The sequence below is a fragment of the Nycticebus coucang genome, chromosome 3 (genome assembly GCF_027406575.1).
Source record: "Nycticebus coucang isolate mNycCou1 chromosome 3, mNycCou1.pri, whole genome shotgun sequence".
NCBI classification, from domain to species: Eukaryota; Metazoa; Chordata; class Mammalia; order Primates; family Lorisidae; genus Nycticebus; species Nycticebus coucang.
The window spans coordinates 64,751,204-64,764,319 of record NC_069782.1 but is presented as its reverse complement, the minus strand read 5'-3'; positions in this window follow the sequence as shown (position 1 = coordinate 64,764,319).

Sequence of the window (13,116 nt, the reverse complement as noted above, 5' to 3'; positions counted from 1 at the left end):
GATGCCACGGCACTCTACCCAGGGTGACAGCTTGAGGCTCTGTCTCAAAAAAAATAAAAATAAAAAATATAGAGAAAAAAAGAGAAAGAATAATCAACAATGTTTTGGGTTTTGTTGGGAATTTGCTGTGGCATCATAGCTCACAGCAACCTCAAATTCTTGGGCTTACGCGATTCTCTTGCCTCAGCTTCCCTAGTAGCTGGGACTACAGGCATCTGCCACAATGGCCGGCTATTTTCTTGTTGCAGTTGTCATTGTTGTTTAGCTGGCCAGAGCCAGGCTCAAACCCTCCAGCCTCGGTGCATGTGGCTGGCGCTGTAACCACTGTGCCACGGGCTCTGACCCAGGATTTGGGGGTATTGTTTTGTTTTGTTTTTGAGACAGGGTCTCACTCTGTCCCGTGGGCTAGAGTGCAGTGGCATCATCATGGCTCACTGCAACCTCAAACTCCTAGGCTCAAGTGATCCTCCTGCCTCAGATTCCCAAGCAGCTGGGACTATAGGTGTTCACCACCAAATCTGGTTATTTTTCCTATTTTTTGTAAAGAAAAGGTCTCACTCTTGCTCAGGTTAGTCTTTTTTTCTTTTTTTTTGAGACAGAATCTCAAGCTGTCACCCTGGGTGGAGTGGCATGGCATCATAGCTCACAACAAGTTCAAACTTGGGCTCAAGAGATCTTCTTGCTTCACTTTTTCTTTCTTTTTTGCCTTGGGCTGGGTTTGAACCCACCACCTCCGGCATATGGGACCGGCGCCCTACTCCTTGAGCCACAGGCACCACCCCTTGCTTCACTTTTTCTAATTTTTTAGTAGCGATAGCATGCGGGGTGGTCTTGATTTTGCTCAGGCTGGTCTCGACCTTGTGAGCTCAAGCAGTCTACCAGACTAAACCTCCCAGAGTGCTAGGATTACAGGTGTGAGCCACCATACCTGGCCAACTCGGGCTAGTCTTGAACTCCTGGGTTCCACAATCCTCCTGCCTCTTCCTCCCAAAGTGCTGTGACTACGTTGTGAGCCACCATGCCCTGCCAAAAATGTGTTTTATATATACAGTTGCCTGTCTGTACATGTGAATTCAACATCTGGAGATGCAACCAACCACAGATTGAAAATATTTGAAAAAAAAAATTACATCTGTACTAAGCATGTACATACTTTTCTCTTGTCATTATTCCCTACAACAACTACTTACATAGTACTTACACGTTGTATTAGGTATTATAAGTAATGTGGAAATGACAAAGCATATGAAAGAATGTGCATAGGTTATATGCAAATATGACACCATTTTATACCCAGGACTTGAGCATCTGAAAATTTTGGTACTGCAGGAGGCCCTGGAACCAATTCCCCAAAGATACTAAGGGATGAATGTGTATCTGTGCATGTGTATGTATGCATAAATATACATGTATACATTCATATATTGTTCAACTTACCATGGGGTTACATCCAAATAAACTGATTCTAAATTGAAAATATATAAGTTGAAAATGCATTTAGGTGTGGAGCTGTAGGTCACACTTGTAATCTCAGTACTTTGGGAAACTGAAGTGGGAGGATCATTTGAGCCCAGGACTTCAAAGCTACAGTGACCTGCACTCCACTGCACTCTAGCCTGTGTGGCAGAGACACTGTCTTTGAAAAGTAAATATGGCTGGGCTCAGTGGCTCATGCCTGTAATCTCAGCACTTGGGAGGCCGAGGAGAGTGGATTGCCTGAGCTCACAGGTTCGAGACCAGCCTGAACCAGAGAGAGACCTCATCTCTGAAAATAGCCAGGTGTTGGGCGGCGCCTGTGGCTCAAGGAATAGGGCGCCGGTCCCATATGCCGGATGTGGTGGGTTGAGGCCCAGCCCCGGCCAAAAAAGAAAATAGCCAGGTGTTGTGGCAGCACCTGTAGTCCCAGCTACTTGGGAGGCTGAGGCAAGAGAATCACTTAAGCCCAAGAGTTAGGGTTGCTGTGAGCTATGATGTCATGGCACTCTACCAAGGGGGACAAAGTGATACTCTGTTCTCCCCAAAAATAAAAAAAGTAAATACATTAAAGAGAAAAAAAACAAAATGTATTTAAGACACCTAACCTCCTGAACATCATAGCTTTGCCTATCCTACCTTAATTACGCTGCTCAGAACAATTACATTATCCTGCCATTAGGCAAAATCATCTATCACAAAGCCTATTTTATGACAAACTGTTGAATATCTTATGTAATTTCTTTCTTCTTTGTCACCCTCAGTAGAGTGCTGTGGTGTCACAGCTCACAGAAACCTCAAACTCTTGGGCTTAAGCAAGTCTCTTGCCTCAGCCTCCTGAGTAGCTAAGCATACAGGCACCAGCCACAGAACTCAGCTTTCTTTTTTTTTTTTGAGATGGGGGGTCTAGCTCTTGTTCAGGCTGGTCTCAAACTCATGAGTTCAGGCAATCCACCCACCTCAGCCTCCCAAGAGCTGGGATTACAGGCATGAGCCACCTCGCCCGGCTTTCTTCTTCTTCTTCTTCTTCTTCTTCTTCCTTCTTCTTCTCCCTTCTTCTCCTCCTCCCTCCTCCTCCTCCCTCTCTCCCTCTCCCTCTGTCCTTCTCTCTCCCTCTTCCTCTTTCCCTCTCCTCCTCCTCCTCCTTCTTCTCCTCCTTCCTTCTTTTTTTTTTTGAGACAGAGTCTCACTCTGTCACCCTCGGTAGAGTGCTGTGGTGTCCCAGCTCACAGAAACCTCAAACTCTTGGGCTTAGGGGATTCTCTTGCCTCAGCCTCCCAAGTAGCCGGGACTACAGGTGCCCGCCACAGCACCCACCTATTTTCTGTTGTTGTTGCAGTTGTCATTGTTTTAGCTGGCCTGGGCCAGTTTGAACCCACCAGCCTCAGTGTATGTGGCCGGCACCCTACCCACTGAGCTATGGGCGCCACCCATGCCCGGCAATTTTTAGGACAAGGTCTCACCCTTGCTCAGTCTGGTCTCAAATCCGTGAGCTCAGGCAATCCACCTACCTCAGTCTCTCAAGAGTGCTAGGATTACAGGCGTGAGCCACCTCTCCCAGCATGTTTCTTTCTTTTGACAAAATAAAGTTGGCCATATGGAGTATGTGTGTTTTGGGGTTGCTTTTGTTCTTGTTTTTTTTTTAGGACAGAGTCTTTCTTTGTCACCACCTGTGCTAGTGTTCAGTGGCTTCAGCTCATATCACAGCAACCTCAAACTCCTGGGCTCAAGTGATCTTCCTGGCTGAACTTCCCTAGCAGCTGGAAGTACAGGCGCCACCACAACAGCTAGCTAGTTTTTCCATTTTAGTAGAGACAGGGGCTCCCTCTTGCTCAGGCTGGTCTCAAATCTGAGCTCAAGTGATCCTCCTGCCTCAGCCTCTCAGAGTGCTACGATTAAAGATGTGAGCCACCACATCAGGCTAGGGAGTGTGTCTTAATCTGCTTAGGTTGCTATAATGAATGTAGACCAGGGAATTTACAAACAATAGAAATTGCTCAGTTCTAGAAGATAGGAAGTGCAAGATCAAGGTGCCAGTAGATTTGATGTTGGGTGAAAGCCTGTTCCTCCTTGGTGGCACTGTTTATGTGTCCTCACATGGCTGAAGGGCAGAAAAGTTCCTTCAGGCCACTTTTAGCAGAGCACCAGAACCATTTAGGAGGATTTCACCCTCATGACTTCCCACCCCAACTCTTTTTATTTTTTATTTATTTAATTAATTAATTTATTATTGTTGGGGATTCATTGAGGGTACAATAAGCCAGGTTACACTGATCCCACCCCAACTCTTAATACCACAATAGAGGCTGGGCATGGTGGCACCTGTAATCCTGGCACTAGCAATAATCCTAGCTCTAAGAGGCAGAGGCAGGTGGCCTGAGTTGAGGTGAGACTCCCCCTTCCAAAAATAGAAAAAACTAGCTGGGCCTTGTGGTGGATGCCTATAGTCCCAGCTACTCACTACAAGAGGGTAGCTGGAGTTTAAGGTTGCTGGGAGCTATGATACCACGGCACTCTACCCAGGGCACAGAGAGAGACTCTGTCTCAAACCCCACCCAAAAACAAAACAAAAGAAAAAATATACAATGGAGGCTGGGTGAGGTGGCTCATGCCTATAATCCCAGCACTTGGGATTTTTAATAAAATTTTAGGTCTGCTGGCGGCGCCTGTGGCTCAGTGAGTAGGGCGCCAGCCCCATATGCCGAGGGTGGCGGGTTCAAACCCAGCCCCGGCCAAACTGCAACCAAAAAATAGCCGGGCATTGTGGCGGGCGCCTGTAGTCCCAGCTACTCGGGAGGCTGAGGCAAGAGAATCGCTTAAGCCCAGAAGTTGGAGGTTGCTATGAGCTGTGTGATGCCATGGCACTCTACCGAGGGCCATAAAGTAAGACTCTGTCTCTACAAAAAAAAAAAAAAAAAACTGATTTAACTTTTATTCTAGAATTTTATATTCCATGTAAGATATTTAGGAGATAGCAAAAAGAAAACATAAGCCATTCTCCCACCATCCAGAAGCAATCACTGCTGGTTCTCATCTATCTAGCAGTCTTGTCCTCTGCCTGACAGTGTGATCTTGCACTGAGGTCATGTGCATGTCTGACTGCCACCCAAGAGGAGGTTGCATTGTGTAGAGTTCTAAATAGGTGGAGTCCTTTGGTAGGATCCTTTTTTTTTTTGAGACAGAGTCTCACTTTATTGCCCTGGGTAGAGTGCTGTGGGTCACAGCTCATAGCAACCTCCAACTTCTGGGCTTAGGTGATTCTCTTGTCTCAGCCTCCAGAGTAGCTGGGACTACCACCCTTGGTATATGGGGCCGGCACCCTACTCACTGAGCCACAGGTGATGCCTTTTTTTTTTTTTTTTTTTTTGTAGAGACAGAGTTTCACTTTATGGCCCTAGGTAGAGTGCCATGGCATCACACAGCTCACAATAACCTCCAACTCCTGGGCTTAAGCGATTCTCTTGCATCAGCCTCCCGAGTAGCTGGGACTACAGGCGCCCGCCACAACGCCCAGCTATTTTTTTGTTGTTGTTGTTGTTGTTGCAGTTTGGCCGGGGCTGGGTTTGAACCCGCCACCCTCAGTATATGCGGCCGGCACCTTACCGACTGAGCCACAGGTGCCGCCCTTTTTCCTTTTTTTTGAGACAGAGTCTCAAGCTGTCACCCTGGGTAGAATGCTGTGGCATCATAGCTCACAGTTACCTAAAATTCTTGGGCTCAAGAAATCCTCATGCCTCAGTTTCTTAATTTTTAGTAGAGATAGGGGCTTGCTTTTACCTAGGCTGGTCTCAAACTCATAGGCTCAAGCTACCCACGGCCCCGGCCTCCTGAAGTGCTCATCCTGAGGATGAGGCTATAAGAGTGCCTGGGCTCACCCGGCACAGGTAAATGTCGATGGACTCAAGCCATCTTGCTCGCCACTCACGACTCTGTGCCTCCTTCCTTCTAACACATTTTAATTCCCAATAGGAGAAAAATCATTATATTGCCTCTCTTTTGCATCCTGTAAAAACTGACCAGGAGAGTAAGAGATCCCTTTTCTACACAGCTCAGTTAAAATCCTAAAATCAGGGGTGGCGCCTGTGGCTTAGTGAGTAGAACACTGGCCCAATATACCAAGGGTGGTGAGTTCAAACCTGACCTCAGCCAAACTGCAACAAAAAATAGCTGGGCATTGTGGCAGGTGCCTGTAGTCCCAGCTACTCAGGAGGCTGAGGCAAGAGAATCGCCTAAGCCCGAGAGCAGGAGGTTGCTGTGAGCTGTGAGGCCACTGCACTCTACCAAGGGCGACAAAGTGAGACTCTGTCTCTAAAAATAAATAAATCCTAAAATTATCTTAGCTCAGTGGCAGAAAGGGTGAGCCTGGGTCATGAAGAGAGATTAAAGGATGATTATGGACTTTTCTCATGAAGCTCAACAGTTTGGGACCTGAGGTAGCTCTTGCAATCCTGAGGGACAGGCACAGCTTGGTTGGTGGCAAATAGACCATACCTTTTGCTGGTAGTTACGAGGAGTTTACCCTTCACTCCCAAACCTTTCCTCAATGAATTAACAGGACAACTGGTGAGGGTGAAACTTCAGTGGGGAGTACAGGGCTAACTGGTATCTGCAGATGGCTGTATATATTTCTAGACCATAAAGATGTGTTTTTATTTATTTTACTTTATTTTTTTAGAGACAGAGTTTGACTCCATCACCCTCCGTAGAGTTCTGTGGCCTCACAGCTCACAGCAACCTACAGCTCTTGGGCTTAAGTGATTCTCTTGCCTCAGCCTCCCAAGTAGCTGGGACTACAGGCACTCGCCACAACGCCTGGCTATTTTTTGGTTGTGGTTATCATTGTTGTTTGGCAGGCCCGGGGTGAGGTTCGAACCTGCCAGTTCCGGTGTATGTGGCTGGCACCCTAGCCGCTGAGCTACAGGCGCTAAGCCAGCTTTTATTTATTTTTTATTTTGGGGAATTCATTGAGGGTACAAAGAACCAGGTTACACTGCTTGCATTTGTTAGGTGAAGTCCCTCTTATAATTGCATCCCACCCCCAAGAGGTGTGTCACACACCTTGATACCCCACCCACTTCCCTCCTTCCCTCTCTCTGCTTCCCTATTCCCTGCCCCTTGCCATGTACTAGCATCAGTTGTCCTCATATCAGAATTAAGTACAATGGATTCTTTTTTTTTTTTTTGAGACAGAGCCTCAAACTGTTGCCCTGGGTAAAGTGCCGTGGCATCACAGCTCACAGCAACCTCCAACTCCTGGGCTCAAGTGATTCTCCTGCCTCCACTTCCCAAGTAGCTGGGACTACAGGCACCACCACAATGCCCGGCTATTTTTTGGTTGCAGCCATCATTATTGTTTGGCAGGCCCGGGCTGGATTCAAACCCACCAGCTCAGGTGTATGTGGCTGGCATCTTAGCCACTTGAGCCATAGGCGCCAAAGCCAGTATATTGGATTCTTACTTTTCCATTCTTGTGATACTTTACTAAGAAGAATGTGTTCCATCTCCATCCAGGTTAATACAAAAGATGTAAAGTCACCATCTTTTTTAGTGTCTGAATAGTATTCTATGGTATACACACACCACAGCTTGTTAATCTGTGCTTGGATTGGTGGGCATTTAGATTGTTTCCACAGTTTGGCGATTGTAAATTGAGCTGTGATAAACAGTCTAGTGCAAATGTCCTTATGATAAAATGATTTTTTTTTTCTTCTGGGTAGATGCCCAGTAATGGGATTGCAGGATCAAATGGGGCGGGGGGGTCTAGTTTGAGTTAAGATTTGTTTTTCTTCTTCTTTTTTTTTTTTGGCAGTTTGGCCAAGGCTGGGTTTGAACCCACCACCTCTGGCTTATGGGGCTGGCGCCCTACTCCTTTGAGCCACAGGTACCACCCAAGATTTTTTTTTTTTTTTTTTGTAGAGACAGAGTCTCACTGTACCGCCCTCGGGTAGAGTGCCGTGGCGTCACACAGCTCACAGCAACCTCTAACTCTTGGGCTTACGCGATTCTCTTGCCTCAGCCTCCCGAGCAGCTGGGACTACAGGTGCCCGCCACAATGCCCAGCTATTTTTTTTTGTTGTTGCAGTTTGGCTGGGGCTGGGTTTGAACCCGCCACCCTCAGCATATGGGGCCAGCGCCCTACTCACTGAGCCACAGGCGCCGTCCCCCGAGATTTGTTTTTCAAAAAAAAGATCATTGTGTGTTCAAGGTACAAGTGTTACTGTAATTCAGAAGGATTTCCGTGGTGGGGTATGATAGCTTATGACTGTAATCCCAGTACTCTGAGAGGCCAAGGCCAGTGGGAAGACCAACCTAAGCAAGATGTCATCTCTACTAAAAATGGAAAAACTGGCCAGGCACGGCTGCTCACACCTGTATTTCTAGCACTGTGGGAGGCAGGTGGATTGCCTGAGCTCACAGGTTGGAGACCAACTTGAGCAAGAGCAAGACCCCATCTGTAAAAATAGCCGGGCATTGTGGTGGGCGCCTGTAAGTCCCAGCTACTTGGGAGGCTGAGGTAAGAGAATCACTTGAGCCCAAGAGTTTGAGGTTGCTGTGAGCTATGACACCATGGCATTCTCTTGAGGGCAACAAAATGAGACTTGTTTTTTTTTTTGAGACAGAGCCTCAAACTGTCACCCTGAGTAGAGTGCCGTGGCATCACAGCTCGCAGCAACCTGAAACTCCTGTGTTCAAGCGATTCTCTTGCCTCCGCCTCCCAAGTAGCTGGGACTACAGGTACCTGCCACAACGCCCAGCTATTTTTTGGTTGTAGTTGTCATTATTGTTTGGCAGGCCCGGGTTGGATTCGAACTCTCCAGCTCAGTTATATGTGGCTGGCGCCTTAGCCACTTGAGCCACAGGCGCAGAGCCAAAGTGAGACTTCTTTTTTTTTTTTTTTTTTTTTTTTGTAGAGACAGAGTCTCACTTTATGGCCCTCGGTAGAGTGCCGTGGCCTCACACAGCTCACAGCAACCTCCAACTCCTGGGCCTAGGCAATTCTCTTGCTTCAGCCTCCCGAGTAGCTAGGACTACAGGCGCCCGCCACAACGCCCAGCTATTTTTTGGTTTGCAGTTCAGCCGGGGCCGGGTTTGAACCCGCCACCCTCGGTATATGGGGCCGGCGCCTTACCGACTAAGCCACAGGCGCCGCCCAAAGTGAGACTTCTTAAAATAATAAAATAAAAATAGAAAAACTAGCCAGCCATAATACTGCATACCTGTGCTGGCTACTCAGTAGGCTGAGGGAAGAGCCCAAGAGTTTTTTTGGTTGCTGTGAGCTAGGATGATGGCACTCCAACCAGGGTGACAGAGTGAGACCCTGTCTCACAAAAAAAAAAAAAAAAAAGGATTTACCTTAATTATTAGCATGATATTTCAGTGCCTGAGGGTTAGGAAAACCTAACAGTGCCAAGCTACTCATCCCTCACCCATCCTTGACAGCCGCCTCGTCATTCTTTTTTTTTTTTAAGAGATAGAGTCTCACTTTGTTGCCCTCAGTAGAGTGCCATGGCGTCACAGCTCACAGCAACCTCCAGCTCTTGGGCTTAGGTGATTCTTTTGCCACAGGCTCCTGAGTAGCTGGGACTACAGGCACCGGCCACAATGCCCGGCTATTTTTTTTTTTTTTGCAGTTTTTTTTGGCTGGGGCCGGGTTTGAACCTGCCACCTCTGGTACACGGGGCCAGTGCCCTACCTCTGGTACATGGGGCCAGTGCCCTACTCCTTGAGCCACAGGTGCCTCCCCTATATATTTTTTTTTTTTTAAGAGAGAAACAGAGGCATGATTATAGGTCATGAGACTACAGTTGCATGCCATCAGGCCTGGATAATTTTTTTTTTTTTTTTTTTTTAGTTTTTGGCCGGGGTTGGGTTTGAACCCGCCACCTCCGGTATATGGGGCTGGTGCCCTACTCCTTTGAGCCACAGGTACCACCCAATGTTTTTTTTTTTAATTTTTTATTGTTGGGGATTCATTGAGGGTACAATAAGCCAGGTTACACTGATTGCAATTGTTAGGTAAAGTGAATTTTTTTTTTTTTTTGAGACAGAATCTCACTATGTCACCCTCAGTAGAGTGCCGTGGCTTCACAGCTCACAGCAACCTCAAACTCTTGGGCTTAATCGATTCTCTTGCCCCAGCCTCCCAAGTAGCTGGGACTACAGGTGCCCACCACAACACCCAGCTATATTTTTGTTGTAGTTGTCATTGTTGTTTAGTAGGCCCTGGGCCAGGTTTGAACTTGCCAGCCCTGGTGTATGTGGCCAGTGCCCTAACTACTGAGCTACAGGCGCCAAGCCCAGCCTGGCTAATTTTTCTTCTTATTTTGTAACAATGGGGTTTCACCATGTTGTCCAGGCTGGTCTTGAATTCCTAGGCTCAATAGATCCTCCCACCTCAGCCTCTCAAAGTGCTGGGATTACAGGCGTGAGCCACTTTGCCTAGCTATATTCTGAAATGTTTAAATCCTTCTGAGGTTTTGTTTGTTTGTTTTTGAGACAGTCTCACTCTGTTGCCCAGGCTAGAGTGCCATGCCATCAGCCTAGCTCACCTCAATGTCCTGGGTTCTAGTGTTCTTTTGCTTCAACCTCCTGAGTAGCTGGGAGTATAGATGCCCTACACAATTCCCAACTAATTTTTCTATTTTTGGTAGAGACAAGGTCTTGATCTTGCTCAGGCTTGTCTTAAACACCTAAGCTGAAGGCGCCCTCTCAACTCAGCCTCCTAAGAGTGCTAGAATTACAGACATGAGCTATTGTGCTCAGTTTTAAGTTTCCTTTGCTAAACCTTAAGATGATTCTTGCTGTTTCCTTTTCGAGCTTGAAGTTAAAAACAAACATAACCGAAGATAATACTAGATTTCTTTTTTTTTTTTGTAGAGACAGAGTCGCACTGTACCACCCTCGGGTAGTGTGCCGTGGCGTCACACAGCTCACAGCAACCTCTAATTCTTGGGCTTACACGATTCTCCTGCCTCAGCCTCCCGAGCAGCTGGGACTACAGGCGCCCGCCACAACGCCCAGCTATTTTTTTTGTTGCAGATTGGCCGGGGCTGGGTTTTGAACCCGCCACCCTCGGCATACGGGGCTGGCGCCCTACTCACTGAGCCACAGGCCCTGCCAATACTAGATTTCTATACATAGAAAACAATTTCAAAAGTGGCCCTTATGTAAACAGACAATTCTAAGGAGGATACAATTCAAAGACAGATGTACAAGAATATTCATTATATTGGACAGTGCCTGTGGCTCAGTGAGTAGGATGGTGGCCCCACATACCGAGGGTTGCAGGTTCGAACTTGGCCCCGGCCAAACAAAAAAATAGCCGTGCATTGTGGTGGGTGCCTGTAGCCCCAGCTACTGGGGAGGCTGAGGCAAGAGCTGGAGGTTGCTGTGAGCTGTGATGCCACAGCACTCTACCGAGGGTGACAAAGTGAGACTCTCTCTTAAAAAAAAAAAAAGAATTTTCATTATAGTCATCTATAGAAAGATTTAGCCAGTAAGAAAATAAAAAAAATTTTTTTTGAGACAGAGCCCTGGGTACAATGCTATGGCATCATAGTTCATAGCAACCTCAAACTCCTGGGTTCAAACAATCCTCTTGCTTCAACCTCCCAAGTATCTGGGAATACAGGCACCCACCACAAGGCCCAGCTAGTTTTTCTAGTTTTAGTAGAGACAGGATCTCACCCTTGTTCAGGCTGGGCTAGAACTCGTGAGGTCAAGCAATCCACCTGCCTTGGCCTCCATGAGTGCTAGAATTATAGGCATAAACCACCATTCCCGGGCAGTGCCCGTGGCTCAGGGTGTAGGGTGCCAGCCCTATATGCCGAGGGTGGCGGGTTCAAACCCAGCCCCGGCCAAACTGCAACAACAAAAAAAATAGCCGGGCGTTGTGGCGGGCGCCTGTAGTCTTAGGAAGCGATTCTCTTGCCTCAGCCTCCTAAGTAGCTAACTGGGAGGCACCAGTCAAAAGGCCCAGGTATTTTTTGTTGTAGTTGTCATTGTTTGATAGGCCCAAGCCGGGTTCGAACCCGCCATTCCCGATGTTATGTGGCCTGTGCCCTAGCTGCTGAGATACAGGCACTGAGCCATCAATTATTATTTATTATGGGTTATGGGAAGTACTGTTGTTTAAGGTAAGTGTTAATCACTATTATTTAAGATAAGGGTTAGTATGGTTCTTACTTTTAACTTTTATGTATGGAACTGTGATTTTGGAAATGAAAGAACAGAATAGCCTTGGAGAGGCTATTCACACTGTTCTCCAGAATCACTGGCCTTCTGACAAAAAGTTTTTGTGGACCTATCCCTGTCTCTGCATATTGGCGGCCAGAACTTTGTCCAGTAACATAAATGCCTGTGTCCCCATAGCTACCACAGAGTGGTATTATCAAGGTTTGGGATTTTGCCTACCTAATGACACAAAATTGGTGGCTCATGGTAGTTTTAACTGGCATTTCTCTTATAAGTGAAGATAAGCATCTTCCCCCCAACCCCCCACCCCCGGAGGTGAAAGTGAGTAATTCATGAGAGGGTGAACATGTTTTTAAAGGTTTTAAAGTGACTTGTATTTGCTTTTGTTTTGCTGTGATGAGGCTGATGACGTCCTCTGCCCATTCTCTCTTTGGTTGTTAATCTTATTTTCTTATTTATTGACACTCTTTTAAAGAGACACGGCTCTCAGTTTGTTGTCTAGGCTGGAATGCAATAGAGTGATCATAGTTCACTGCAGCCTCAAACTCCCAGGCTCAGGCAAAACTGAGTGATCCTTCTCATCTCAGAACTCCAGGAAGGAGTAAGCAGGGGTGGTCTTCTCAAGGGAGGACATTGCCCATCCACAAAGAACTACTCTCAGCCTCCTCTGCTACTAGGAAAGGCACAGAATCCAGGGATGGAGGTAGCCCCATAACCTATTCAGTTCTAAAGCATAGCAAACTGATGCATGTGAGCAGTGGCACCACTTCTGCATGCAACAAAAGGAACTTGAGGCTAGCTGTTGCCATGGGGCTAAGTAAAGTTAAGAAGGCATGTTCTAGGCAGGGCTTATGGCTCACGCCTGTAATCCTAGCCCTCTAGGAGGCTGAGGCAGGTGGATTGCCTGAGCTCTCAGGTTCTAGACCAGCCTGAGCCAGAGCAAGACCCCTGTCTCTGAAAAACAGTTGGGCGTTGTGGCGGGCGCCTGTAGTCCCAACTACTTGGGAGGCTGAGGCAAGAGAATCGCTTCAGCCCAAGTATTTGAGGTTGCTGTGAGCTATAACATCACAGCACTCTACTGACTGTTTCAAACCCCCCCCCCCAAAAAAAACAAGCAAAAAAGGCTCGACGCTTGTAGCTTAAGCGGCTAAGGTGCCAGCCACATACACCAGAGCTGGCGGGTTCGAATTCAGCCCGGGCCTGCCAAACAACAATAACAACTACAACCAAAAAAATAGCCAGGCGTTGTGGCAGCACCTGTAGTCCCAGCTACTGGGGAGGCTGAGGCAAGAGACTCGCTTGAGCCCAGAAGTTGGAGGTTACTGTGACCTGTGATGCCAGGGCACTCTACCCAGGGTGACAGCTTGAGGCTCTGTCTCAAAAAAACAAACAAACAAAAAAAGGTGTTCTCAGAATTGAATCTGTGATCTGTGGTGCCCTCTGCTGGTC